The following is a 26,116-nucleotide window of genomic DNA, read 5'->3' as shown; positions in this document are numbered from 1 at the left end:
CACGGTCCCACACCATTGTCAACCTATGTAGTCAATAAATGTGAGAATTGCACAAGGAGCAGCCGACAGATGGGACAAAGAAGCTCGAGCAGTATTTGTCTTTTTAAGGTGTGAGCACTACATAGTTTTTCTTGAGCGATGTTTTCGTTGTTGTTCAGAGGAGAGCAGGGTATTAACTGGGCGGGCTGTGGCCCGTCTAGCCCAGGCCAGATATCCAGCCCAGATATTAATTTTTTTCAAGCTGAATATGGCTAGGCCAGCTATACTTTTTTTGAGGAATACCCAGGCAAGGTCAACTTTATGTTGTTGTCTGCCCCGTTGGGCTGCAAATCTTTCCTAGGAGTGATGCATTAGGCTTAACAAGAAAATGGGCTTTGAGAAGTAATAGATGGGAAATAATTATAAAAACTGGGCAGTAATTATAAAAAATGCACCAAACATGTAATTACTTTATAAAATATTATTTCTGGATTTTGAAAATTTTAATTTCATTAATTGTTGCGCGCGCAATGTTTCGTTGGATTTTTATGTAATACAAATTTATATTGAAATTGTATTTAATATGACAAGAAATTTCGGGATAAAAATAATTCAGATCACATCAAAATGTCGGAAATTTTATTGAATTCTGTTTTGAACGATTTGTTGAAATTATTAATCGTTGTCCTAGCTTGGAAATGTGTTGTACTTTTAACAAACTGTAAATGGGCTGTAGTAAATTCCATTAGAATTCAAAAATGGGTTGTACATTCTTACAAATCTCAAATGGGCTATAAGTTCTCTGCCACACACTTGTGGGCCTACTAAGTTGACGCATATGCATGGCTTTGTCAACTTATAGTCAACACACGGTTCTAGCAGAAGTGGCCATTGGATGTCCATCCAACGGATGTCGTGCTTCTTCTTCAATCTCCGACATTCTAGCTTCACCCGCCCAAAACATGATTCCTCCCCCTGACATCTGGGCGCACCGTTTTCGAAGTTGACCCGTGGGCCTACTAAGTTGATGACACGGAGCCAATATAAATGATTCTAGCTGCAGTTACCGTACGATGTCCATCCAACGACCGTCGTGCTTCTTCAACCTCTGGTCTTCTTGATCCAGCCGTCCAAAGCAGCGCCGGTCATGCTGCTAGTTCCTGCCTCCCGTGGTCGGTTGTGCTTCCCCGGAGGCCTCACTGCCCCCTACTACTCCCGCCGTAGGCCAGGGCATCCCTCCACTCACCCACACCTCCTGTTATTATGCGGCGATGGCAGCCTCACACCGTAGCCGAACCAGTGAACCCTCGTACTCCTCTCCGCGTGGGCATCCACTGCCGCATCTTCTCCGGCTTCGTGTCATCCCCTTCCTAGGCCTCGTCGTGGTCCACCGCCATGGTGCTCTCGGCGCGGCGTGGTGAATGTGCTCAACGACCGACTTCCATTGGAAGAGTACAGTACGTGGAGAGGCTGACAGCTGGGTCCACAACAACAAGGAAGTGGCACCTTATTACGCGGAAAATAATGATTCCTCCACCTAACAGCAGGGACCCACCGGACGGGCCACCGTATTTCACGAAAAAATAGTTTCCCCCCTAACTGCTGGGACCCACCAGCTACATCTTCGCACGCAAGGAAGTGGGTCCATATTACGGGAAAAATGATTCGCCCCATGACTGTTGGGACCCACCAGCTATATCTTCGCATGCAAGGAAGTGCCTGACAGTCGGGACCCACTAGTCGAGACCCACCTGGTCGAAGCGTACGTAGCGTTGTCATTCTGGTCGCGAACGTGTACGTAGATACTGGTCCATCAGTCTGTCTACAGGCTACAGCGATGAACCGTGGCCATGCAAGGAAGGGCACGTGTCGTAGTAGAGGCATGCACGTAGCATGTACCCGTACGTACAGCAGCCAGGGTGCAAGAAAGAAAATGCGGCCACGTACGTACATACGGGCGGGTTCTCGAATGCCTACTCGCGCATACATACGACCAGGGATCGTGTACATGGCTGGGTCAGAACGGAGAAATTGCGTCGTGGTCATATTCATGGTGAGGGGTGTTCATTGGGAGGCAATGGAATGCATGCTGTTCATCAGGAGCCAACCGGCTTGGATGGAATAGCCGATGGAAACGAGGCATGGCGTACCGCGGAATGGAGGAAACGGCCTTATGTTCGACCGGCCACGGTGGAAACGGGATCCTGTTCATCGGGAGGGGTCTGGCGTACTGCAAAATGGAGGAAACGGACTTCTGTTGGACCTCCTATAGTCGAAACGGGGTCCTATTGACCGGGAGGGGTGTGATGTGCCACAAAATGGAGGAAACAGACTTGAGTTGGAGCGCTACGGTCGAAACAGGGGTCCTGTTCATCGGGAGGGGTGTGGCGTACCGCAAAACAGGACTCCACGGGATACTGTTCATCTCCACCGTCGACCTCCTCCAGCCTCCACGGGCTACTATTCATCCACCGTCGACCTCCTCCAGCCTCCACTTGTGACTGTTCATCCATGGGCTCCTGTTCATCCATCCTCCACCGGCTACTGTTCAACCAGCCCTCTCCATGCGGTCCTGTTCAACCACCTCTCCACAGGCTACTGTTCATCCAGCACTCCACCGGCAACGGTTCAACCAACCCTCCACCAGCTACTCTTCAACACGCCCTTCACGGGGTCCTGTTCATCCATCCCTCCACGGGGTCCTGTTCATCCACCGGCTCAATCAATAGGGGTACTGTTCATCCAGCAGCAATGGCCTCTACTCCCACGGGTTCTTGTTCATCCAACCCACATCGGGAACTGTTCATCCAAACCACCAACAACGCTCACTATTCATCCAGAGGCAGCATCGATCGACTTTAGTTAGCAGTAGTAGTGAAGGAATCGCTCGATCGGGTTCAGTTAACAGCTATCGATTGATCGCTCGGGTTCAGTAACGTGTAGCCTACAGTGCAATCACTCAGGTTCACTTAGATCCCAACGCCTATCTCGGGTTCAGTAGAGCCCAACGCCTCGCACACACACGCGTATGTATGAGAGAAACGCGCATCGCTCGGCCCCAGACCACCCACCGTAACAAGAAACTCCCAATATTTTCCTCGCCCTCGCTTCTACCATGATTTTTTCCATCATGGACGGCACAAAGAATGTCATGCAGCTGCGTCTCCGGCCCACCTAGGACGAAAAGCCCATTTTTTGTCATGGTTTTTTGTCATAGAAGTAGGACCCCGCCACATCTATGATGATACCGGGTTTTGTCACAATTATCATCATAGAAGTGTCATAAGTATGACATAATTTTTTTTCGTTTGGCCCAAAATGTCACGGATGTGTCTTTTTTTTGTAGTGAGTGCTAATTCTTGTTCATCATTGAGATTTTCATCTCAATTTTTCCCCAGTCGTTGTTCTTCTCTTCAAGATAATTCAATCTTCTACAATATTTGCAAGATCAATTCTTATATTTCTCAATGGTGTTCGTTTCATCCATCCCAAGTTGCCTTTGTTTCCCAACCTCCCACCCTTTTCTTCAAGGACTCGGATTTCATAATCAAGTATCCTTTTATTTACATGAAGTTTCGTCATCCTTTTCTTCCAAGTTTCATTCGGCGATTCCTCGTCAAGATGCTTAGGAGCTACAAGTTTATCATTATTCATGCTCCTTCCTTCTCCGTGGACTAAATTCCAGTTTTTGGTGTTAGTCATATCCCTTTCCTCGTTTCAAGTGCCTTCTCATGCCGGTGCACCTCTTAATCATTCACCTCTCGGTATTCATTTATTCCGGCATGCTGAAGATATCTCAAAAGATTCACGATTCCATTCTTAATCCATTCAAGCTATTTTGAGGTTGTTATCTCATTCAAGCCATTTAAACCAACTATTGCAATCTCTCTTTCTAAGCAATCATTTTAAGGATGTTTCTTTTGAGTGCGCCCATAACCCACAGGTCTCTTCCCAGGATCTTTCCTGGCTCTACTAATTTTTCTGAAGTTTTTATCATATTCTTTTCAAAAAATTGACGTAAGAATGAATTTTCATCAGTGAGTTGCCTTCTCTGAGACCGCTTTTCGATTCTTTTCATCTTTGGCTCAACATCTCTATTCTTCATTTTTCCGGAGTACCTCAACAATTTTGGTGGTGTTTCTCATTGTAAATCTCAGCAATGAAGACCGAAGAAGAGTGTTCCTCCAAATATTGTCCGTTCTCTCAAAGATTCGTGGTGCCAGTTTGATGATATCCTCCAAAAAAATTTTCGGTCATCATGAATTCTTTTCATACCCATATGAAGCATTTCATGAGCCCTTTCCGTTACTGATTCTCTTGAGGCCATCATTTTAGAAGATTTCTTTGTTCTAAGTTTTGAGCTTTATTCTCCAATTATTCAAAATTGATGCCTCTTCGTTTGTATCCATATTATTCCGGTGCTTCATTGATGTATTGTCTAGTCACCTCGTGATCTCTTCTCTCTGCAATCTTTAAATTCCATCACGTATATTTATTCGTTTTCCCGGTGATTTTTGCCTTTGCAAAGTTCATTCTCAATTCTTATATTGGTTCGTTCAAGATTCCCCTTCCTATGTTCTCGTATCAATTAATTCATTCTATCCAAAATCCTACTGGTGGTCCTTTGAGTTTGTGCTATATCTCTCTTCAATATTTTCAATAAGAATAAGTGGCATGTCAAATCCATTGGTTGTCATCAATCCAGTTTGATTAAGGATAGGCATAACATAATTCATGTTCTTGTTTCATCAAGGTGAATTGGCCCATTCTTCTAGAGTTTGTTCATGTTGAATGAATTTTTTGATTCTAAGTTGTTCATTGTCGGCGTCCTGGGAACAGGGGTACCCAGACTTGCCTTCCTGTGGCCCACGGCGTGGCTCCGTCGACGGCCCGGTACGGCCCAGCTTCAGCAACAACAACCCAAGACCCTCGCGAGGCGCCAAGCCTCGCAAGGTGGATGACACCAAGACCTCCCTGGGGACGGTCTCACTAGGCTGGCTCCCGAGTAGCGGAGATATCTATGCAAGATGCACCTCGCGAGGTTGACATGACGTGAGCCGTGATGACCAAGGCTAGGCGGGTGCCAGCAAGCGTAGTGTACCAGTTTCCTCTTTGGTGGTAAGGAGGCAAGCATAGGCATGGGGTCCCGAGGAATCGAGCAAAGGTTCCATATCAGTGCAACAAGACCAAGACCGCCTGGACGGTAGGATGGAGGTCATCACGGAGCCCACCGCGGCGTCACCCCCAGAGGCTTTTGCAGGCGAAGACTACTTTTGTCAGGATAACTTGTACTAGTTGTCTCCCTTTGAATTTGGCCGTTGTGGGATCCCTTCCCGCCTATATTTGGGAAGATGACCAACGCCACTATAAATAGGACTTAGCCACCACCATAGAGGAGACAATCCATTCCACCCTGACCAGCTCACCAGCTCATCGAGCGCAAGAACACAACACCTCCTGAGGTTGTTCTACCACCATAATAGTTCATCATCTTCCCCTCGAGGCAATCCACCACAAAGCTGTAGTAGGGTATTACACCGCAAGGTGGCCCGAACCAGGATAAACTGCTGTGTCTCTTATCCCTTGGGTTCATGGAGTTAGGCCTTGGGATCGTCGAGCGGGCAGACCGGGGAGGATGATTTCTTTGCACACACCCTAGAGTTCGAACCTCTCAAGGGTTTGTGGAACCTAGAATCCGACATTCATCTTTTGTTTTATGTAGTTTGAAGTTTTCTCAGTTGTCTCATCACAAAGGTCCATATAAATAATTGCAAGGCTTCATCTTGTTCGTTTCAACCTTCCTTTCTCTTCATCATTCTTTTATTACCGGAGTTCTCATGAAGGCTCAACATGGTGGTTTGTTAAGGATTTAGTTCGTTCTTGAGGTGTTCATCAAGATTATTGTTGGAGGAGCTCAAGTGTTCTTCATCGTGCATTCTGAAGTGCGATTCTTTGTACCTTAACTTTGGATGTGGTGTCATGTCATTCTTGACAATTTCCCTTCGTGTTTCATGATTCACAACTTGTTACGAATGAGATATTATAAAAGCATCATTTTCTCTTCACTCATGAGTTGTTTCAACCCATCATAATGCTTCATTGGAGGTTATCTTGGTACAGATTTTACCTAAATCCTTCCATTAGGAATGTTGCTATTTGTGGTGCTTATCTATGATCCAAGTTTTCTCCTATCCTCTCGGCGAAAGAAGTTTTCATCTTGTCGTTGATCTCAAGCAAGCAATTGTTTCAATTACTGGCAGAATTTCACCTCAAGTTTTGAGATGTTATACATAAGACCACAACAATCTTATTCATTTCATTATTGATTTTGAAGCAACTCCATTCAATCACTCTTTGTAAGGATGCTTTTCAACTTCAATTGTGGCAAAAGTTGTCATTTTTTTGTTCGTTCATTCGTTTCATTCCATTCTTTCATTTCTTTTGGATGCATTGTGTTGGCTCTTGTCAAGTATCATCCCATATTGTCATCCTCATGTTAAACTCCTTCACTTTTCAGCAGGACTGTTGTCCGAATTCTTTCGTTCTTACTCCTTCCCTATCTCATTTTAATCGGAGTGGCTTCAAAATCTATCTTGGCCTTTGAGCTCTTGGTTTTCCTCCTTGTTCCACTTGCCTAACGGAGTGTTCTAAATTTCGTTCCTCTCTGTTGTGTCATTTATTCATACATTGTAACCTCACAAGGTTCTTTGGTTTTGCTTGTTTGTCGAAGAAGAAACTTGTTTGTCCCTCTCTCTTCTCTTCTCATTCCTAGATCTCGGGGTGATATCTATTCTAAGTGGGGGAGAGTTGTAACAGCCGAAGACCAATGCTCCAGATGCCTTCCATGTTTTGTGTGTCAGCTGTGTTAATTATTTGTTTGTTGCATTCATCATCGCATAATTCGCATTGCATCGCACTCCGTGTCGTCATTCTTGTCAAAACTTGCATACGTTTGTAGTTGCCGCGTCTCTCCCATTCATCACTGGCCATTCCGAGACCAACCACAATAGCAACCTTGTTCTTCATTTTCTCTCTTGCCTAAACCGGAGTCTCTCTACACAGTGCACAGACCCCCCCTCACGTGCATCTGAAAACTGCCCAAACCCGAACTGGGTAGTCATCACCGGTGAATCCAGATCAATCCCTAACATCCCCAAACATATTCAGTTTATTCTTTGGACTACCCTGACCTATTTATCTCAGACCGTCCGATTCAAATCAGAGGATCCAAATCATCTCTATTTTTCTATAAATGGACACCCCCTATGTTCATTTCTAGTCTAAGCCTAAAACATAGGGGATCTGTCCCATCACGCCGCCACAACACTCTCTCGAGATCCTCCTAAATCCGATCCATCCAACCACACACAGCCATCTCCCTCCTTGATCATCCTCGACCCAATCCCCTCACCCACCACTAGCGCTGCCACCTTCCCTCCATTTCCGTGCCACCCGAGGAGAGCTGACCTCCTCCCGATCCCCATGGGTGTCTGTCATGGGAAAACACGACCACCTGTGGGGCCATCAGCCCGTTGTGGTTCGGCAGGGGGAAGAGCACATTGCACAAAGAGCATAGGGTGCAGCGTAGCGCGACAGTAATCACACTAGCAGTTTTTACCTAGGTTCGGGCCCCCGTGAGGCATAAAACCCTGACTACAAAAAAATACACTTCCGTGATGATACATGTTTGTCACAGTAGGTCACGTTTTCTGTCATGCATATACATCCATGACGATTTTGTGATAGAATCAAGATTGTCATACCTGTGCTGTCATAGAAGTGTTCCATGACATTACAAAAATTATCATCACGGAAGTGTCCACTTCCATGACGATAAATCCCGCGTCATAGAAATGCTTTTGTCAAGGGTGACCGACACGTGGCATCCACCGTAACGGGTCGCCGTTAAGCTATCGGGTCCGGTTTTGGATCAGATAACCTGCAAACAGCCACGACCAATGCCGATTTTCCATATGTAAATTCTCATTGGCCGAGGGAACCACGTGTCAGCTCCTCGGTGGCACAGGTGTCACTCATCCAATTGGCATACCTTTTGCTGGAGTGCAGGTCCTGTGTGGTGGGGCTAGTGGTGTGGCCAGTGAAGTATGGGTACAGTCTGCTGGAGTCGGTCCTACGTTTTGTGTCTCTCGTTGTACAACCAATATAAGTGGGGTGCTGTTTGATTTCTATGGCACCACCACGTTTTTCAAGGACTTTGCTGGTGCTCCTTCAGGTTCGGCAATCACCCTCTTCCTTTTTGATGTCTGATGCATAAGAACAACATTTGAGTGGAAAAACATGGTATGATGATAGATTGGAATATGTCTTGATAATGGATGGGCATGGCATCTTGACATATGTGACGAATAAACTAAGCAGATGGCGGTGCAACAAAGTAGAAGAAATGCAAGACAACATATGCAAGTTACGCGCAATCAATAAAATATTTCCAAATTAGAACAGGCACCTTGATGGGTGAACCGGACAGGCCATATGACTTTGACTCCTCGAGGTCACAATAGTCATTAGGATCATATTCTGAACAAGAATCTGTAGGTGGGGAGCGTATGAGTTTATTTGCATCCAGAATGGCACTCAATGGCTTTGTGCCAATTTTGTAAGTCGTTGTAGTGTTCCACAATATTCTTCTAATGCGCGGATTTTGATATTCACTGTAATTACGTATAATATCTAAGAACCATGAAAACATAAATAGTAGTGAGATTATCTTTGTAATGAAGAGGATAATCTAATATAGGGCACCCCTGTAAACCCTTGTGTGCTACCACTGGATTCTGATGAGAGAGCTCATGTGTGCTGTAATATGGTGCGTGCATTAATATAAGTTTTCACAAGTACACAAAAAATAGGCTCCAGAAGTAAGGATAGTTGGCAAATGATAAGTTCATAATATACTGTATAGAGAGTTTATTGCCAAACCATGATAACAAGAGCCACAAAAACTAGGCAGATCGTAATGTACATAAAAGGGGTACACCATAACCACGATATATAAATCAGGAAAGTGGAATTGGCTGGAAAATATGGTGTTTTATTGCCGCTACTAATTGAAAGCCTACCGATCACGTACAGGCCAGCTCTATCAGCTATTGCCTGTAGATGTCCCTGCTACCTTTCCTGACACGAAACATACTGTACGTACTAAATACAGAATAACAAAAGAGGAACATGTTAAGGAACTGAAGAGAAAGCATATTATTGAGGTTTCGCTTCATTGCATACAAGGTTGGTTGCCCGCTCATGATGAATCACATCACCCAAAGAAATGCAATTCCAAGCTGTCTCTCTATATGTGGCCACATGCATTTCGAAAATCAAGTGGGAGCATTACCTAAGCAATTAAATGTGTGTCTGATGACTAATATCAGTATCATATCATAATTCGTATTTGAAGAAGTAAGCTTTGGACTTATGATTGGTGTGTTGTTTAGCTTCAAGAGTGGACTGCTGCTAGTGCAACACAAAGCAGCTGCACAGATCATAGTGTAGATATAATGGGAAAACTGTAAGCATCAAGAGTAAAATCAACAAAGTGGAACTTGCTGGAATATATGTGCTAGTATTGCCGGTATGGCAAGAAAGGATTCAGATACCAACTCTCATCAACTGAAGGTGCGGTACTGTTAATATCAGTGTAACTCTAAAGGCGACGCAGCTCCCTGCATTTCCTTGCTAATCTTATAGGATTCAAGTGGGCAGGCCACTACAATTCCTATTCCTATGTTTACAAAATCCTATGAATCAAAGAGGCCTAAAGAGTTCAAAGTGTCCATCACAACCGACCTTATACACCTCTACACTGCAAATGTCCCTACTCATCTTCACTACAAGGAACATACTATACTACTATCATACTCCCTCCCTTCCAAAATATAGGTCTTTGTAGAGATTTCCACTATGGATCACATACAGATTTATACAGATACATCTTAGAGTGTAGATTCACACATTTTGCTCCATATGTAGTCCATGGTGGAATCTATACAAAGACTTGTATTTAGGAATGGCGAGAGTACTTATTAAAGAAGAACGAAAGAGGAACATGCTAAAGAAGAGCAAGAAGATTTTGGATAATAAATTGTTCGTTGCGCAGTGCCCATACATGATGAACCATAGCGCATTAAGAATGCAACTCCCTGTTGTCCCTCTATTTGTGGTGCACGTGCTTTTCGAAAGTAAAGTAGGAACATTAGCTGACCAATTAAACGTTATCTGTTTTAGTATTATTAGCATCATATCAGATTCGTATTTGAGAAACAAGTTTGGAATTATGAGTGGCACATTGTTTAACTTGATGTATTTAGGAGCAGCGCTAAGCAGCTATCATGGTGGTACTGAATATAAAGGCATGTTTGCATGCAAGTCGCGTGACTTTTGTCATTTGGATTAGTCAACCATTTCAGGTGGTTGGATGAAGATCCTATGTCTCCTAACCCTTCTTCTTCTTCGGCTTTGATACTTCCCATACAGAACACCGCACGGGCTACCAGCCTAACCACTAGCCCGACCCCCCACCGCCGCCCCTACCCCGCGTCGAGTTTTCTTCATTCGGTGAGGCTCCACCACCGCCCCCCACAACCACCGTCCCCACCCAAGCCCCTTCTTTCACACCGGCGAACTCTGGCGAGCTCTCAAAAATCGACTAACCCAATGTTAAAATTTAGTCTAGTGTCATTTAACTAGAGTGGAATATAAAAGGGGAAATATAGTGTTCAGCGTGCCATGGCAGATCTGAAGGTGCAAACCGGACAAAGGAAACTTCGCATGCAATGTTTGCTTTCAACTAACAAGTAAGTGATGGACAAGAAATCAGAGTAAAGCAGTGGCGATCTATTTTCTTGCCGCGATAAATAAGTTGAGCATATACGAAAGAGTACCGCCTCTGGTGCAGCGCCGTGTATGCATCTGCTGAGAATTTGACGGTGCGACGGTATGATGGCTGTCGGCGGCATGGAAGCAGATCTAGGAGGGTAGACGATGGCGGTGGGGCACGGTGGACGAGACGGTCGTAGGAGCAGCGCCGGCAAGGTGGACGACAGCGGGGATGAAGCAAGAGGACGGGATGCAAGGATCTTGGTCCGAAGCCATGGATGAGAGAGGTCGATCTCTTATAATGGACGACGACGTCGGGGTATCAGCTCCAACATGGTGGAGGAGGACGGCGGTGCATGGGGTGGAGGATGGAGGAGTGTAACACCCCGGATATGATTTACCTAATATGTAATCCAACTCTTGTCGTTTCCGGCATTAAGTTATTTTATTTTCTCGGGTTCGGGTTTTTTTGTCTCCGTGCGTTGTTGTCGTTGTCATGCATCTCATACCATGTCATCATGTGCATTGCATTTGCATACGTGTTCGTCTCATGCATTCGAGCATTTTCCCCGTTGTCCGTTTTGCATTCCGGCGCTCCGTTCTCCTCTGGTGGTCATTTCTACCTTCTTTTCCTGTGTGGGGGTTAAACATTTCCGGATTGGACCGAGACTTGCCAAGCAGCCTTGGTTTACAACCGGTAGACCGCCTGTCAAGTTTCGTACCATTTGGACTTCGTTTGATACTCAAACGGTTAGCCGAGGGACCGAAAAGGCCTCGTGTGTGTTGCAGCCCAACACCCCTCCAATTTGGCCCAAAACCCACCAAAACCCTCTCCATCATCTAGAGCGTTCGATCACGATCGCGTGGCCGAAAATTGCACCTCATTTGGACACTCCTAGCTCCCTCTATGCCTATATATATCTCCCCCATTCGAAATCACGGTTGAAACCCTAGTCGCCTCCCACCTCTCGCCGCCGGACGCATCCGCTTCGGGCCGGACGTGTCCGACCCAGCCGCCGCCGCCACGTGTCCGTCTCCCACTCGATGCCACCCAGTACTGGGGCGGGAGTTCGGGAGTATTGCAATAACTTGTATAACGGATGCTTTTCGAAGGTTGTGGTAGATGGTTTCCAAAGTTTTTTTCTCGGTTATGTGTTGAAGGATGGATACAGCTGGATGTAGGATTTGCTAGATTTGGGTGAGATATTATGCTTCCCCTGTATCCCCAACACCTGATTGCATAACCGGAAAGGTTCGGGAGTTTCATAGGTGGGAATTCTTGTAGCTCTATTTATTCTTCCACGGATATTTGGTTTGAGATTGGGATTTCTTACCAAGTATTCGTTCTTGCTCCGTACCTTGTTGATTTATTTCTCTACCTCAATTCTAAGTGGCTTCTCAATTTATGGATATGTGACCATGTCAATTGGAATGCATTCGTTCATTTTGTTCAGATGTGAAGACTATATGTTGCAATTTCTACCCGTTGGATTCACCTTCAATATTTGTCAATCAATGTGCTAATGGATGTCAACCTCTTCAGGATGGCTCCTCCAACGCGCACGACTCCAAATCCTGATCCGCCACCACCTCCTCCTCCTCCGGAGGCATGGCAAGCTGTGATGGCCGCTACCAATGCAAACACGCAGTTGATCATGCAAATTCTTCAATAGCGCAACCAAGCGAACCAAGGCAACCAAGGCAACCAGGGAAACAATTAGAATCACTTTGCTACACTCAACCAGTTCCTTGCTAACCAGCCAAAGACCTTCAGCAATTGTGTTGAGGCAACTGATGCTGACGATTGGCTCGTGGACCTATGCAAGCATTTCGAGTGCAGTAACGTCAGGCCTGAGGACTTTGTCAAGTTCGCTTCCTTCCAACTCAAAGACCAAGCTGCAGAATGGTTCCAGCAGTATTACCTGGGATGAATTCCGTCAAGACTTCAAAGCTCATCATATTCCTCAGAGCGTGGTTGAAAGCAAGCGTGAGGAATTCCGCAACCTAAAGCAAGGCTCTATGTCTGTCTATGACTACAACAAGTTGTTTCAGAAGCTCGCCCGCTTTGCTAAGCAGGATGTCCCTGACGAGAAGAGCATGATATACCAGTTCAGGGGTGGTCTCAGAAAAGAAATCCAGCTAGCTCTTATTCTCTTTGAGCCCTTGAGGTACGATGAGTTCTACAACATGGCATTGGAGCAAGAGGTTGCTCAACTGAAGTGTGATGCTTCGAAGAAGCGAGTCATAGATGCTACTCCTTCTTCCTCTACTCAAGTGGCCAAGCAGAAGAAGTATTGGATTCCTCCTCCTCCGTTCTGTCAGCCATATCAACAGAAGAGCAGAGGTGGCAGTGGATCTTCCCACCCACCCAACCCTGGCTTTCAGAACAAGACTTCGTCTCAAGCTTCAAGATCGAGTGCTCCGTATCACCGTCCACTTTCAGAGGTCACGTGCAACAAGTGCCAACAGAAGGGTCACTATGCCAACAAATGCTTCAATCAGAGGTGTCTCCCTCCTCTTCCTCCTGTGAGATCGGCAAGTACAGCTGTGGTCAAGCATAACCCCAAGCACGCCAAGGTCAACTTGTTGAACGCAGCTCAGGCAGAGCACTCGCCAGATGTCATCATGGGTAACCTTCCTGTTAACGATGTTCCTGCAAAAGTTCTTTTTGACACTGGTGCATCGCTTTCTTTTATTTCAACACCATTTGTTGCCAATCATGATTTTGCGACCGAAAGGATTCCTTTCCCGTTGAAGATTGTGTCTCCGGGCAAGCAAATGGCTTCTAACAATTGCGTCCCGGATGTCTCTATCACGTTGGGCGACTACAAGTTTCTTTCTTCTTCGGTGGTTCTTGGTAATTCGGATATTGATCTTATTCTCGGAATGGACTGGCTTTCTAAGCACAAGGCGCATCTTGATTGTGCTGCCAGGAAGATTCAATTGACTCATTCGTCTGAGGATGTAATTGTCTTTGCCGCTCGTGATGATACCATCCGTCTATTTTCTCTTAATGAGAAGGGTGAACTGGATGCCATCTCGCAAATTCTAGTCGTTTGCGAATATCAAGACGTCTTTCCAGAAGAGCTTCCAGGAATGCCTCCGCACCGGCCAGTTGAATTCATCATCGATCTTGAACCTGGCACGGAACCTGTTTGCAAACGTCCTTACAAGCTCGGACCTGAAGAGTTGATGGAGCTGAAGAAGCAACTCGATATTCAAGAGCAAATGGGTCTCATCCGACCTAGTTCCTCTTCGTGGGGTTGTGGAGTACTCTTTGTGAAGAAGAAGGATGGAACAGACCGACTTTGTGTTGACTACCGTCCATTGAACAAGAAGACTATCAAGAACAAGTACCCACTTCCCAACATCAACGAGCTGTTCGAACAACTCAAAGGTGACCAAGTATTCTCCAAGCTTGACCTCCGTATGGGTTATCACCAGATTCGAATCTGTGAGCAAGATATTCCCAAGACGGATTTCAGAACAAGCTATGGTTCATATGAATACACTGTCATGTCTTTTGGCCTCGTCAACGCTCCTCCGACTTTCTCTCACATGATGAACTTCATCTTCAACGCCTACACAAATGACTTTGTTTTGGTCTATCTCGACGACATTCTGGTCTTTTCGAAGAACAAGGAAGATCATGCCAAGCACTTGCGTTTGGTGCTCGATAAGCTCAGGGAACATCAGTTCTACGCCAAGTTCTCAAAGTGTGAGTTTTGGCTCGATGAGGTTCTTTATCTTGGGCATATCATCTCTGCCAAGGGCATTGCGGTGAATCCTGAGAAGGTGTCTGCAATTGTGAATTGGGAACCACCTCAGAATGTGAAGCAACTCCGTAGCTTCCTCGGTCTCGCGAGCTACTGTCGAAGGTTCGTGGAGAATTTTTCAAAGATCGCGAAGCCTCTTTCAAACCTTCTCCAGAAGCACGTCAAGTACGTTTGGTCTCCGGAATGTGACATCGCTTTCAACACTTTGAAAGAGAAATTGGTCACTGCTCCAGTGCTGACTCCTCCTGATGAATCCAAACCATTCGAGGTCTTCTCAGATGCCTCTCTTCAAGGTCTTGGTGCAGTGTTGATGCAAGAGAAGAAAGTTGTGGCTTATACCTCTCGCCAGTTGAAGCCCAACGAGAAGAACTAACCCACTCATGACCTCGAGTTGGCGGCATTTGTGCATGCTCTTTTGACTTGGAGACATCTCTTATTGGGAAGGAAAGTGGACATCTTCACTGACCACAAGAGTCTCAAGTACATCTTCACTCAGCCTAATCTCAACCTCAGGCAGACTCGTTGGGTCGAAATGATTCAAGAGTATAATCTGAGTATCGAGTATACTCCAGGCAAGGCCAATGTGATTGCTGACGCATTGAGGAGGAAGGCTTATTGCAACAGTCTGATTCTCAAGCCTTATCAACCCGAGCTTTGTGAAGCTTTCTGCAAACTCAATCTGCAAGTTGTTCCTAAAGGTTTCCTCGCCAACCTTCAAGTCTCTCCTACCTTGGAAGACCAGATTCGCGATGCTCAACTTCTTGATGCTATGGTGAAGAAGGTGAAAATTGGGATTGCCAAGAGTCAACCCAAGTACAAGTGCTACTGCCTTGATGACAAGGATACTCTCTTCTTTGAGGATCGTATTGTCATGCCCAAAGGTGACCTTCGTAAAGTGATCATGAATTAGGCTTAGAATTATCTCCTCTCCATCCACCCTGGGAGCATGAAGATGTATCAGGACCTCAAGAAGGCTTATTGGTGGACTCGAATGAAGCGCGAGATTGCTCAGTTCGTGAATGAGTGTGATGTCTGTAGAAGAGTGAAGGCAGAACACCAAAGGCCAGCTGGTCTCCTCCAACCTCTTGCCATTCCAGAATGGAAGTTTGACCACATTGAGATGGACTTCGTGACTGGGTTTCCAAAGTCCAAGCGTGGCAATGATGCTATATTCGTTGTCATCGACAAACTCACTAAAGTGGCTCACTTTCTGCCTATCAAAGAGTCTATCACTACAGCTCAATTGGCAGAGCTCTATACCTCTCGAATTGTCTCGCTGCATGGTATTCCACAGGTGATCTCTTCACACCGTGGTGGCATCTTTACCTCCAAGTTTTGGGAGTCTTTTCAGAAGGCCATGGGCACCAACATCGGCTTCAGCACAACTTTCCATCCTCAAACTAGCGGTCAAGTCGAGCGTGTCAATCAGATTCTTGAAGATATGCTAAGGGCTTGTGTGATCTCCTTCGGCGTGAAGTGGCAAGATTGTCTTCCATATGCTGAATTCTCCTACAACAACAGTTTTCAAGCAAGTTCGGGCAAGGCCCCATTCGAAATTATGTATGGCAGGAAGTGCCAGACCCCACTCAACTGGTCTGAAATCGGCGAATGTCAACTTTTGGGAAATGACTTAATCACAGAGGCAGAGGAAATGTGCAAGGTCATTCGAGATAACCTCAAAGCAGCGCAATCGCGCCAGAAGAGCTACTATGATAGTAAGCACCGTGATTTGGCTTTCGAGATCGTAGATCATGTTTACCTCCGCGTCTCTCCTATGAAAGGTACTCGTCGCTTCGGTATCAAAGGGAAGCTTGCCCCTAGATACGTGGGCCCTTTCAAGATCGTCAACAAGAGAGGCGACCTCGCCTATCAACTCGAGCTTCCTTCAAACTTTGCTAATGTGCACGACGTGTTCCATGTCTCTCAGCTCCGCAAGTGCTTCAAGACTCCTGACCGCACCGTCAACTTCGAAGACATTGATCTCCACCCCGTTGCTATTCTTGAAGAGACTGAATGCAAGACTCGCAATAAGTCAATCAAATTCCTCAAAGTCAAGTGGTCACACCATTCCGACTGTGAAGCCACCTGGGAACGCGAGGATCACCTCCGTTCTGAGTACCCGGCGTTCTTCCAGTCCTAGATCTCGGGACGAGATCCTTTCGTAGTGGTGGAGTGTTGTAACACCCCGGATATGATTTACCTAATATGTAATCCAACTCTTGTCGTTTCCGGCATTAAGTTATTTTATTTTCTCGGGTTCGGGTTTTTTTGTCTCCGTGCACTGTTGTCGTTGTCATGCATCTCATATCATGTCATCATGTGCATTGCATTTGCATACGTGTTCGTCTCATGCATCCGAGCATTTTCCCCGTTGTCTGTTTTGCATTCCGGCGCTCCATTCTCCTCCGGTGGTCATTTCTACCTTCTTTTCGTGTGTGGGGGTTAAACATTTCCGGATTGGACCGAGACTTGCCAAGCAGCCTTGGTTTACTACCAGTAGACCGCCTATCAAGTTTCGTACCATTTGGACTTCCTTTGATACTCCAACGGTTAACCAAGGGACCGAAAAGGCCTCGTGTGTGTTGCAGCCCAACACCCCTCCATTTTGGCCCAACACGCACCAAAACCCCCTCCATCATCTAGAGCGTTCGATCACGATCGTGTGGCCGAAAACCGCACCTCATTTGGACACTCCTAGCTCCCTCTATGCCTATATATATCTCCCCCATTTGAAATCACAGTTGAAACCCTAGTCGCCTCCCACCTCTCGCCGCCGGACGTGTCCGCTTCGGGCCGGACGTGTCTGAACTCGCCGCCGCCCGCGCCCACATCAACCGCGCCGCTACCCGCGCGGGCCTGCCGGGGCCCAAGGCCGGCCCCCATGGCCCGGGTCTTCCTCGCCGCCTCCTCGCTCCAGGCGCGTCGCCCCGACGCCAGTGTTGCTCACCGCGCCGCCACGCCGTCTCGCCGGCGAGCTTGAAGCTCCGCCCGGCCCCCTCGTCGCCAGCCATAGCCTCGGCCGCCGCGCCTCGGCAAGCGGCACCACCCCAGCGCGCCGCTCCTTGCCGGCCCCGGATCCGGCGAGATCCGGCCGGCCCGCTCCTCCGGTGAGCTCCGGCAGCCGCCTCCCCGACGAACTCCGGTGCCGACCCCGACGAACATCGATCCGCGCGCTGGATCTCAGATCCAAATTCAAAAAAACCTAGGGTTGACTCCATTTTTTTCCCAAGTCTGCAGATTATATTGCCATGTTCATCATGCTATATCTCCGCGTCCGTAGCTCCGTTTTGGACGCGTAGCATATCAAAATGTTTGTCTCGGAGAGTACATCATTTCATCTCATTGCATCATTTTCATATGAGTTCATCTTGATGCCCGAAATGCTGTTGGAAGAGAGCTATTTGAGTTATTTGTCAGATCTGCTTCACCAAATAGCTATTTGTCATTTTTGCCATGATTATTGTGTGCATGATATGCTCCTGAGCTCTACATGTGTTTTGTTATATGCTTTGCCATCTTTCCAGAGGTGCTATCCATGTATTTTTGTGATATGTGTGGTGACTAGCACAAGCTTGCAAAGTGGTGCATTCGTTAATGCTGATTTCAGGGACTTAGCCATTCCACTAAGTCCTTTATCTGTTTTTATCAATATGCCATATGTTCATGTTTTTTCCTAGTGATCCGTGCCTCTTTTGAGGATTATCAGTAAGGATGATTTGTTAATCTTGTAGTGCTCTATCCATCCATGTCTTTGTTTGCAATTATGGAGCAATCTAGCTTGAGTAAATCGAGCTCTACTTTTGTTATTTTGTGAATCTGGGCAGATTGTCTACTTGTTAGCGAGTTTGCCGAGGATTTTGTTTCTGATCCGTGCATGCTATGTTGTTGTTCTTGCCATTTATAGCTTGTATAATGTGTATTCTTGATGGGTGTATGCTTAGATTGTCATGCCTTGCTCTGTAGTGAGTGCATCGAGCTCGTAAACATGCCTACCCGTTAACAGATTTGCATGCTCTAGTTTTTCACTAAGTCCGTGATCTGATTATTTTTTGCCATGTTCACATGCTTGCAATTGTATTTTCTAATCCCTTTTGGCTCAAGGTCACTAAGGGACTTTTGTTACGCTCTTTGAGTAGCTCCATGCCATTCCTTACTTTGCCATGTTAAGTTCCTGTAGCATATAGATTTCATGCTCCAAAGTGTGCTACCTGATCTGAAATTCCAGACTAGTGTTAATTTCACTAAGTCTGAAATCTGTTTATCAAATGCACTTTTGCCATGCTTGTTTGAACCTGTTAATGGATGAATTGGCCGTAGCTTAGCGTTCATCTTTTGTTAAAAATTATGAGAAGATCCCTGCCATGTATTTTGTTGCCAAATTTGAGTGATGTAGCATGTTTATCGTGTTGCATTTAGATGGCTACTTGCTGTTTATCGCAGACCGGTACCATATTTGTTTTGCTTGCCATTTCCAAACCGTGCATCCAATTCCGGCGATCTTTATATCTATTTCAACCGAAATCACCTCACCTTTCCAGTGGCACTATTGGATTTCCAAGTTGAGGCCAAGTTCATTCATTCCTTGTCAAATCTTGCATATGCATCACATATCGCATCCCGCATAGCATACCATGTTTGCATCATGTTGTTTGAGCTTTGCACGTGGTTGATTGTGTCCTTTTTGCTTGTTTGTCTTGTTTGGGTAGAGCCGGGAGATGAGTTCGCTAACGAGGAGCCCGTTGAGTTTGCTTTCGAGGATCCAGTCAACTCTGACAACTTTGCAGGCAAGATGATCATACCCTCGAAATCACTTCTATCTTTGCTTTGCTAGATGCTCGCTCTTTTGCTATGCCTATGCTATGATGCCTACCACTTGCTTATCATGCCTCCCAAATTTCCATGTCAAACCTCTAACCCACCATGTCCTAGCAAACCGTTTATTCGCTATGTACCGCTTTGCTCAGCCCCTCTTATAGCGTTGCTAGCTGCAGGTGAAGATTGGAGATCATTCCTTGTTGGAACATTATTTTTCTTGTTGGAATATCACTATATTATCTGGTTATCTTAATGCATCTATATACTTGGTAAAGGGTGGAAGGCTCGGCCTTTTGCCTAGTGTTTTGTTCCACTCTTACCGCCCTAGTTTCCATCATATCGGTGTTATGTTCCCGGATTTTGTGTTCCTTACGTGGTTGGGTGATAATGGGAACCCCTTGACAGTTCGCCTTGAATAAAACTCTTCCAGCAAGGCCCAACCTTGGTTTTACCATTTGCCACCTAGCCTCTTTTTCCCTTGGGTTTCCAGAGCCCAAGGGTCATCTTATTTAAACCCCCCCGGGCTAGTGCTCCTCTGAGTGTTGGTCCAAACAGAGCCACTTGCAGCGCCACCTCGGGGAAACTCGAGGTTTGGTTTTAGTTGTACGTAGTGTTCATCTGAATGTGCCCTGAGAAGGAGATATGTGCAGCTCCTATCGGGATTTTTCGGCACATTCGGGCGGTGTTGCTGGACTTGTTTTGTCTTTGTCTAGGTTGTCTTGTAGAACCGGGATACCGAGTCTGATCGGAACGTCTCGGGAGAAGGTTTATCCTTCGTTGACCGTGAGAGCTTGTGATGGGCTAAGTTGGGACTCCCCTGCAGGGATTTGAACTTTCAAAAGCCGTGCCCCCGGTTATGGGCAGATGCGAATTTGTTAATGTCCGGTTGTAGATAACTTGAACCTTAACTTAATTAAAATGAATCAATTGTGTGTGTTACCGTGATGGTCTCTTCTCGGCGGAGTCCGGGAAGTGAACACGGTGTTGGAGTAATGTTTGTCGTAGTTGGTTCTCTAGTTCTTCGTTCATGCTTTGCCTTCTCTTCTCGCTCTCTTTTGCGAACAGGTTAGCCACAATATATGCTAGTCTCTTGCTGCAGCTCCACATATTACCTTGACTTACATATAAGCTTAAATAGTCTTGATCGCGAGGGTGCGAGATTGTTGAGTCCCCGTGGCTCACAGATTACTTCCAAACCATATGCAGGGCCTGATGACTCCATTCTAGATGATGCGCTTGAGCTCAAGTGGGAGTTCGACAAAGACTCACGCCGTTACTATGTGTCTTTCCCTGATGATCAGTAGTGGTGCCCAGTTGGGGCGATCGGGACCGTGTCGCATGTTGGGTTGATCTTTTATTTTGGCACTGTAGTCGGTCCATGAGTGATTGGATGATGTAATGCTATTTATGTACTTTGTTTGACGTGGTGAGTGTAAGCCAACTATGTACCTTCCCCTTTATTATCTATTTACATGGGATGTTGTGAAGATTGCCTTACTTGCGACATTGCTTTCAATGCGGTTATGCCTCTAAGTCGTGCTTCGACATGTAGGAGATATAGCCGCATCGAGGGTGTTACAAGGAGGCTACGGTGGAGACGGTGTTTTGGCACCCACGAAGAACGAATGGCGAAATGGAGGGAGAGAGGAAGGGGGGAACCATGTCTTCAGGGCGCGCTTGTCTCAAATGCGAGGAAATTTAAAAACTTAGCCCCCGTTTAAAATTCCTACATCACAACAATATTAGTCGGTTGGGGATAGGACGGTAATCTCTCATACACGGAATATTTGCCCACGAGAGTTTGTTTTTGGCGCCGATCGTGTATGAATCGGGGAGAAGTCGATTTGGGCCAAGGAGACACTGTGTTTTGTCGCCCACCATGTATGAATCCAGGTGAGAGACGGTTATGTCACATTTGAGTGAAATTACAAACCTACCCCTATCGAAACCTATAGAAATCAAGCTGATAGGCCTTGCGTGTCAGGGATAGGCAGTAATTTCCATTTCGCAGATTTTGGTTTCGGGCGGTTACTGCGACTTTCCCCGTTTCGTTCAACTGTTTGCACAGCAAGAGTGCACATTTACCATGCCAACTCAATTCGAATCCAATTTGTATTCTATTTTTGTTCGGGCAAGATCCATTTTCGATTGGAATAAAATTATATATACATCATTTTTATATATACTTTCAAAAGCACAACAAAGAATTCTGCTTCTTTATATGCATAATATGATTTACAAATACAATGATCTCAAAATCATAAGGTTGAATTAAAAAAAATTAAACCAAATTATGTTCTACTAAAATGTATGGATCAGTAATATCTACATATTAAATAAAATAGATGCGCGTGTATTCATATGAGTATGAATGTTTGATAGATCAATTTTGGTTCGAGTATGAATTACATGTATCATCATCACAAATTCAAATTTCTGAATCCCTTTTATGTTGACTCCTTTTCATGCCCATCTCTCTCGCATGATCCTTCATGTAGCTATCACTCTCGTTTCTCCAGCTCACCTGCACGCTCACTTCATGTTTCTCCTATCTTCGCAAACATGGTCTCTCGTAGTCTCCCTTGAGAAGTGTCACACTCTCCCTATCATTATACATTACACGGTTTCCATTATCTCTCAAGTCTCTACCGTTCTTTGGTATCACTAAGTACCTAAGCTTTCTTTTTCACCGCTACATACACAGTCTCACTCGTCTTTCACTTTGTCTTTCTCTCTATGGGGTTCTCTCACACACTCAATATGTCTCCAGATATGACTCATACAACTAAATTTACTCTCCCGCAAACACAACATTTGTTGCGGTATCCTTCTTGTTTCCATACCAGTTATAAAACTGACATTATTCATTTGTTTACCTATCAGACAAACTCCCCCCTCTCTCACACACACACACACACAACTCCTGCTTCCACTCCCCTTCCCGACTACCGTCTCTCTCTCACACACAAAACTCTCACTTTCGCATCCCCGACTCGTATTTCTCTCACAAACATTGATTGACTAGCCTCTAGATATGTTTATACACCCGCACACTCGTGCTTCCACTATCACGTACATGTCTCTCTCGCGCTCCTTGTATCTATATAGATTTTTTCCCCCTTCTTGAGACACACCCTCTCGATCATGCACACACACACTATCGCTTCATTTTAAGCTAATACCTCCCGCACACAAACTCTTTGTGTCTTTGTCACACATAAACTCCGTCCTCCTCCTCTCTCCCTCTCTCTCACACACAACACACACACACATGGACTTTTTCCAACAACTAGCAAGATGCCCATGCGTTGCACGGAACATCAAGATGCATTTGTATGAGTGGTTTATCTTGTGGAAGAAAAGGATGAACGAGGGAAGGCCTTATTTGCAAATGTGGAGAGGGGTTCGAGTCTTTTCGCAAAATTGCCATTGTTTCCTTCCTATCCGTCAGATATAAATCGGACGGCCTATATTGCAGGATGGTGAGCACAACATCAGCACCAACTTTGTTTTTTATCTCTACTCTTATAAAAAGCATAGTCGGTGATGATGGTGTGCCGGCCATCCTGCAATATAAGCCGTCCGATCTATATCTAATGGATAGGAAGGAAACTATGGCAATTTACCCGCACTCCTCGCCACATTTGCAGATAAGACTTTCCCTTGTTCATCCTTTTCTCCCACAAGATCTTGATGTTCCGTGCAACGCATGGGCATCTTGCTAGTAAGAGTAGAAATTAGAGAAATACCACTTCTCGAATCTTGAAACCAACAACATTCCTCCCTTATCTTACCAAAACCGCCAAAGAAATATATTTTGAGTGAAACATAACATATTTTTAGTGATATAAGTATTTCAAAACTAGAGTCTTTTTTCTATCAAATCGGTGAATATGTATAAATCTACTTTGATCGTGTGGCTACGCATTGGCACATTGCTAGTAGTTATTAATATTGTATAATTTTTTGGACACCAGACAAACGGTGGAGTACATATACGAAGAGAAGAGGAGCACGCACATAGTCGGTCTCTCGCTGTCTTGCACACATGAGAGTTACGTAAAGGCACCATTAACAAATAAACCCTAAAACCGTAGGTGTAGTATTGCTGCATGAGCGCGTACCGGATACGTGGTGGAGCGCACCTTTTTAGGAATAGTCAGCTCGCGTGATAATTTGATCCATAGGAGTTGATGGCCGGGACCACCGGTGAACGACCTAGAGGTGGTGGCTCACCAGTTGCCACATATCGAGTAGTTCTGTCTAAAATATCATTTTTAGTTGGGTAAGTGTTCCGATTTTCAATGGCGCATTATAAGTACTTAAGTAGTTTTTAGAATGATTGGTATGGAGCGAAAATGGAATTCATAACTACTACCTCCTTGGCGTATGGTTGTATGGGTTTATGTTGCGAGATTTTGAATCTGGTAATTCTAGGGCAAATACTATGGTTTAGATGTTGGTCTTCAGTAATGAAAATCAGAAGGGGGAAACCCTTCTTTGATCAAAGAAAAACTACTACCTCCGTCCTGGTTTACTAGCCCCCATCGTATTTTGGGTCAAAGTTTGTCCATGAATTTTACTTGTAAAATGTGAATGGAAAACGAGATTTTAAATGGAGCTACTTGCTGCAGGCCTCTCATAGCGCAGGCATTGAACCGGTGCACTGGCCAAGAGGGCCCCACACACTGCAGGCCTGGCTGAACACGCCTCCTCGACGCATGCAACCGGCTTCAGACTACCCCGCCTGCCTCCATTTAATCCGCGCATGTGCCGGCAACACATCCTTCCGCGAGCCAGCTGGCATTTTAGAACACAAAATATGACCAAAATATAATTAATTACGCATGGTCTTGACTTGTTGTGCTTGCACTGGTAGCAGGAACTAGATGTTTTTCCTTGTTTATAACTCTCCACACATTGTTTTGGCTTTGAAGTGAATCATGTTTGTGGACATTACCTATGAATGTGCAAATATCTGCGAACATGAGTTTGATGTGGAAGTTGAACTCGGAATGTTGGGCTTGCGCGTGAACGATACCATGTCCAATGCTTCGTCTGTTATTGTTTGGAAAGTAATTGATGTTATTACATGACCCTAAAAATAATTATTTTGTGCCACATCAGTAAATGCACGGACATCACAACAGCCATGCTGACTGGATACACATTTGAACCTAGCTATTATGAAGGAAAATTTGTATTGACAATAGTTTTAGATAGTAGGAGACGCCTAGCCTGCTCTACCTTTGCTAGCTTCCTTCTGGCTTCTTCCATCTCTTCTTTGGCTTGGGTGAAGAGAGAATTTGATTGCTCTTTTCTCATCTTGAGGAACTCAACTACATTCTCAAGGGCTGCTGCACGCTTTCTTTCAGCCTTTACTAGAGCCACAAGGACACGAACAGTTGCCAACTCCACCTGGCTTGTGTGTAATCCAGCATCATCTTGGAATTTGCAACTTGTGTCTAATCCAGCATCATTAGGGAACTCACACCTTGTGTGTAATCCAGCCTCATTGTGGAAACATGATCTCGAGGTTGACCATACTTCCCTCCTCACAGGAACTGCATCCTGACGTGAAGTTACTTCTTTTTTAGATCAATACTCAAAGCAACCCAGATCTATTTAGTAGAAGCCAGATAAATAGGAGTCGGAGAAGTGAATTCAAAAGGAAAAAATATAAAAACAGACTACAAGGTGAGAACACCCACGTCCTACATCAAACTAAAAACGAAAGCATTAGGACGATTAAGACTCTTCTTATTACACATCAAATAACACGAGGCTAAGAGAAATAGAAACTACACCATATACACATCGAAGAACACGAGGCTAAACGAAAGTAATTGAAAGGGTGTTACTTACCAAAGCTCGTTTTACAGGTTCGGTGCAGCTCCTCTTTAACTTGCCATGCTCCTTGAAGATTTCCCCAATATCATGTGTTTGGTCTTCATTGCTCCTCTGCATGTTCGCACTCGTGGTTTTAAAATCTCAACATGGCAAGAAAAATATACTACTAGTAATACTCACGCATCTTGTGGTGTCACATCCCTATTTCTGGTATGTTCTAGGCTAGCTACTGTTGTTTGCATCATGTTTAATTTTCCAATTAACTTGAAATGGGGGATGTTCAAACCCTAGCATCAAAAGGAATCCACCAGGTCCAACTAAAAATATTTTTAGTGATTCCGAATGGCCTTAAAAAATGTTCATCATTTTTGGAAAATGCTAGAAACAGTAACCAGAGGTGATGCACATTTTTCCCTAACATTTGGATTTTTGAATCAATTCATATTGTATTTGAATTGGGGATATTAATTCATATAAAATATTTAGTAGCTCCAATACTTCTGATTTTTGGTGAAGGGCTTTGGATTTATCCAACTGGTCCCTACAAAAATTATCCGAGGAAACAAAAATGATTTAGTTCTTAAAACTAAATCAAAACAAATTACAGAAATAGAAAAGAAAACAAAATAGGGAAAAACTAAAGAGGCTTACCTGGCGCTCACTTGGTGGCCCAGCAAGCCGGCTGGCCCAGCCCACCACCTACCGACGCCAGTCGTCGTCCTCCTGGCGCCAAGAGGACGAGGGGCACGCGCTCGCCGCCCACGCACATGGGCGCCACGCCACCTGCCTGCCTGCCCCTACCCTCGATACCCTGGCCTCTCTGGACGTCGCTACGACGCACCCTAGGCCCCTCTCACTCTCAT

This window comes from Triticum urartu, chromosome 4 (assembly GCF_003073215.2).
Source record: "Triticum urartu cultivar G1812 chromosome 4, Tu2.1, whole genome shotgun sequence".
Classification (NCBI taxonomy): domain Eukaryota; kingdom Viridiplantae; phylum Streptophyta; class Magnoliopsida; order Poales; family Poaceae; genus Triticum; species Triticum urartu.
This window is presented reverse-complemented; position numbering follows the sequence as displayed.